Source organism: Triticum urartu, chromosome 3A, assembly GCF_056163025.1.
Source record: "Triticum urartu cultivar PI428250 chromosome 3A, HENAU_Tu73, whole genome shotgun sequence".
NCBI lineage: Eukaryota > Viridiplantae > Streptophyta > Magnoliopsida > Poales > Poaceae > Triticum > Triticum urartu.
The window spans coordinates 471,166,359-471,171,885 of NC_141875.1; positions in this window are offsets into that span (position 1 = coordinate 471,166,359).

Below are 5,527 nucleotides of genomic sequence, written 5' to 3' on the forward strand. Positions count from 1 at the left end.
CCATTTGTTTAAGCTTATTCGTTCGCGCTAGGCTAAAAAACTAGATAGAAGAACTAGAGGCCGCCAAGGTCTTCAACCATTAGCAGGTAGGATCCTTTGCTTACTACTTGAAGCAGAAACCTAGAAGAGGAATTCTTTCTATTCCAAAATCCATCTTCTTTCCGGTCCGCTTCATTCATTCCCTTACTAATAAATCCAATTCATCGCTAATGGCGAAACCAGCCTGTATGTACACCGCACAACTAACCGTTGCTTGGTAGGTTCGATCAGCTCTTCTCACCTTTCCGTCGACATCTACTAAGGCTTCAGCTTAAGTGGGTTCAGCCGCCCCAAATCTGACTCGATCCAGGGTTATATATCATAAAGGGCTTCGACAAGGGGTTTGATTCGTTCTTTGAGCAAAAAGATAAGGTCGGAATACCGGAGTTCTTTCTTTGCTTCCAAGAACATAGATTCCTTCTTCAACCCAGGTCATGACCGAGGGCGGGTATCTCACTCGCATATCTAGAGCCCAGCATCTCTCCTGAACGACACCTTCTGCAGACTCTACTGGTGGTATTTCCCGAGGCGAGGGTAAATATGTGCATTCATATCGGTCAGGAAACGACAATGACTCTTCTTCTTTCCGGGAAGCTATGGGCACCTCACAATTCTTATACGACATTAGTGGAAGCGAACATTCGTAGCATTCATTGTCACCGATCATTGACAAAAGAAGAAAAAGAAGCCGTACGACAACTTAAGGAATCTTTAGATTTGGCGGCTATAGACTCAAAGGGCACAGACAGGCTGCTGGTACTTTTTTTTTAGCTAACTAAAGTCCAACTTCCTTTGCCGAAATAGGATGAAACGGATCAGCCGATTCAACTTAGCATTACCCGACTCGTAACTTCAAGCACAACCATCCATCTCAATCCAAAATCTCCGATCGTCTGATCCAAACCCAAACTCTCCTCCGGTTTTGGATATATAGACAGTGCCTGCTCTCAAACCAACCAAGACAGCAGCAAGTTCCTATCGAGAACAAGACGACAGATCAATATGACCAATTTCTATAATATCTCGGGTGAATACGTGAAAAAGTGTTGCTTAGCTCAGTGAAATGGAATAAGGAAGAGAAAGTGTAGTGTGATAAGGGAAGATGCAAGTCAATTTTGAGGTTTTCAAGCAAGGGCTGAGATAGATATACAAACCAGAAGAATTCACATCAGAACCCTTTCCTGCTTCCCCTTTTTACCCATCAGACTCGACTCACATTTTGATCTCCTACGCTTGCTTTCACAGTCCCCCTACGAGCAGCCCGGAATCAATGAAGGAGTTCATTCAGCACCGAGCCGAGCGAGCGTAGATTCAATATGTTGATTGTACCGAACGAAGGATTTGCCTTATCACGAAAGCCACATTCGTTTCGTTTGAGGAAGTCACACGTCCTGTTCCCTATAAATAAGGAGATTCATTCTTTTTTTTCAGAAATCCCCTCTTCTTCCTCCTCAAGCCCCTATCACAAGACCAAGCGGATCTCATCCTGCAGAAGACTCAGAGCGGATCTATCTAATGGCATGGCTGGCTGCCGGATGTGATCTATTCTCGTGTCACATCGCTTTCTTTCTTCTCCCTCCATTTTCTTCACTACTACCGCTTCTACACATAAATCAAAGAAGCATTGTGGAATAGTGGCATTTCGTTAATGGCTAAAATGTTCTTAGTGAAAGGGTTGCCGCAAAACCGGCAAACTCAGAGCGGTCTCTGAAAGTGAATAGGAGCATAGCGGCATCATCCAAGCCAAACACGTCTCCTCAGTCAAGGGTCTTCTCGCGTAAATAAGATCAAAAACATAACAACTGATTTCTCTTAATGCATGTCACCCGCCCGCTCTCAATACAGCAAGTGACTCTCTCTCACAAGACAGAGAAAGATTACCGATTCATCCAATCCAATCCAATTTGATCAGAAGTGAGTTCATTGTTGTTGTATAGCGAAACCTTTCCTTGACAAAACCATTCTCAGCTAATAGAAGCCGAGCTATCTATCCAGATCAGGGTTGAACGAAGCGAATGGAAAAGCCAAAGAAAACATAAATCCATTGCGATTAGAAACCAGTGACTCTACAGCCAGGGCTCGATGGCGATGTAAGATAGAAAGAATGGGGAGTTAGGGCTTCGGTTTCCTCTGTAGCCAGTTTCAATTCCAAATCATTTGCCGACATGCGGACTCACTTCTCTTTTATGTGATGACTTTTATTATCCAAGTTGTCTATTTACGTGGGTGAATCAAGTACAACAAGTCAGGTCAGAGCTTTGTGGTAGAAGATTGGGCTCTGCTACGCAGATCCACTCAACTAGGAAAGAAGTACGCATTGCTGACTGACTGTTTGAACGATCCTAGTTACTAGTAGCTAATCAAGTCAGAGTAGGGTGGCCGAGAAGCTTCTTGCCGGTGCCCCCAAAAGCAAAGCACAGACTCTACTCACCCACGCGTTTTCCACCTACGGAGGGAGAAATCATCGAAATATCCTCATCCCCTGAAAGGGAACCCGAAAACAGGACGAGAGTGGATAGGGTGACTAAGGAGGCCGTAAAAATTAGTAGTGCATTTTTGAAAGATAAGATTACAAAAAGGCGAGAGCAGCATAATTGTTAGTTAGGGGTAAGAGGGGACGGGCCCGTATAGAAAGTCAATCCTTCTTTTTCCGATATGCCGCTCCGCAAGCAAGGAGTGCCACGCACGAGCGGAGCGAAAACTAAGCAAGGGGAATTCCGTCATTCCATGGAAAGCATGCGAAATCCTTTGATTGTTTATAGAATCAAAATAACTATATAGTCTTTCTTGTTCCACTTGCAAGGCAAGGAAAATAAAATGTCAGTTTCGTTATTACAACCTTATTTTTTTATGTCAAAGACAAAAAGCTACACGCAAATTCTCATTGGATCTCGGTTGTTCTTAACAGCGATGGCTATTCATTTAAGTCTTCGGGTAGCACCACCAGATCTTCAACAAGGTGGAAATTCTCGTATTTCGTATGTACATGTTCCTGCGGCTCGGATGAGTATAGTTATTTATATCGCGACAGCTATAAACAGTTCCTCGTTCCCATTAACAAAACATCCCCTTTTTCTTCGCTCTTCCGGAACCGGTACAGAAATTGGTGCTTTTTCTACTTTGTTTACGTTAGTGACTGGGGGGTTTCGGGGAAGGCCTATGTGGGGTACCTTTCGGGTGTGGGATGCTCGTTTAACTTCTGTATTCATCTTGTTCCTTATTTACCTGGGTGCACTGCGTTTTCAAAAGCTTCCTGTCGAACCGGCTCCTATTTCAATCCGTGCTGGACCGATCGATATACCAATAATAAAGTCTCCAGTCAACTGGTGGAATACATCGCATCAACCTGGGAGCATTAGCCGATCTGGTACATCAATACATGTTCCTATGCCCATTCCAATCTTGTCTAACTTTGCTAACTTCCCCTTCTCTACCCGTATCTTGTTCGTTCTGGAAACACGTCTTCCTATTCCATCTTTTCCCGAATCTCCCTTAACGGAAGAAATAGAAGCTCGAGAAGGAATACCACTAAAAACCTAGTTCGCTCTCAAATAAAAACCTAGTTCACTCGCTAAAGCATCCATGGCTGAATGGTGAAAGCGCCCACCAACCTAGAAAGGCAAAATGGGTCAAAAAGTAGGTTCGATTCCTGCCGGATGCACTGCCTCTTAAAGACAGAAACAGAGGAGGGAAAGAAGGTAGTATAGGGAACTTGCTTTTGGATTCTTATCGAAAGTGAATCCCTCTAACACTTCTGTTAGTGTTTTATGAGAAAATCTTTTATAGACACAACAAGTGTGAAAATCCTTAGTCACTAGGCAAGAAAGCTCGATGGGAACAAAAAGGATACAATTAGTTCAGAATCAAAAAAATGTACAATTTCAAAGGAAAGAAGGAATGGCAAGTTTCCCTCCATTGAACATCAATCAATCTAGAAATAGGTAAAGGAAGGCGTATCACAGGGGTATTTTTCTTTTTTCTATTCACTTCCGTGGGGTTCTAAATTGAAAACATGAACACAAACGAAATCGTATTGAAATTACATAAAAAAAGAAAAGGGAGGAGTAGCTCTTGGTTTAAAGAAAAGGGAGGAGATGGATCGAATTCAGTCTTTTTCCTTTCTTTGATGATCTTCAACACATCTATTTGAATTCCCTGCGAGTGAAGGATTTCTCGTATGGAGAAAAACCTCTTGAGCGCTATCTGATCTTATTTTTGTATTTCAAATATGGGACCTGCCTTTTTAATGGGACATCCCGGCAACAGGCCTACTCATGCATGTGGCCAAGTACTCGACCAATCCTCGGAGCGAAGGGATGAACGAATTCTCGAGGTCTGGTTCATTGAGGTCAGCATCACATGAAACCTTTAGCACTTCCGTTCGATATTGGATGGAGTATGGCTGGAAGGTCAGCCTAGCTAGTCTTGTCAATCGGCCCTGACTCGTCTTCTCCTTGGTACCTACCGCTATTGAACTTCGGTACCTATATTCCTGAAACAAGACAGACCTTCATGAAGACCTTCTATTTTGGAATAAGATCGGACATTTCCACATTGAGGTGAAATTACATATGAGGAAAATAATCCTGGACTACGAAAGCTGCCCTTGTGTGGTAGAACCAGGTCTTCCACCGGGCGGTCAGCCAAGTACTGAAGCCCCTATCTTGATATAGAATAGAAGTGAGTTCACACTAAAAATAGAAGAAGCCCTATGATTTTTTAGCCCTGCTATCAATCACTTCGGTAAAGGGATCGAAAGATTATGGTCTGAAATAGAGATTTGAGAGTCCCTCGTGTGAGTACGTGCTGAAGAGCAAGGAGTGAAAGTGCGTTCATCTTTCTTTCTGCTAGTTGTTTCCTGCTAATAGTGATTAGTGAGTGCCCCATACATAGCCAATGTCCGCCCGTGTTCACATCCAGTCTTCTCTGTACACTAGTGCAGCTTCTAGCTCTATGCTATGTATGGTAGTCGTTTGACTCGGGAATCCCTGATAAAAGCTTTTAGTCCGTGCCTGGCAGTTTCAGCCGTGGTCCAGTCCAGCAGCCTCTTTTCGATCCAAGAGTCGCATGAGAAGAAAGCTTCCGGTTAGCTTCAGTTAGTGTTAGTTAAATAGAACGGGAACCTCGTAACTATGCCAAGCCCGATCTTGGTTCCAATGCTGCAGAGAAAGGTTATGGGTAAAAAGAAGGTCTTTATCCTGGTGCTGCGGAGACCGGTGTTGCTGATCGAACTCATTTTCTTTCGAGGAGATCGAAAATCTCTGAATTTCTACGAAACGAATTTACATATTTATTGCGAGGGGCTTTGAAAAGCGAAAGGATGAAGACTGATTTAGATCCTCTGAAAGCGCAGGGAGTATGCCTTTTGAGCTTTTTCTCCACCCACCTCTGAGCATCCTGTTGGAATGGTCCTAGGAAAGACTACGTACGAGAAATCATTCTCACAGCCAACTTTCCTTCTTCTGAGCAAATAAATGTAGTATTTAGT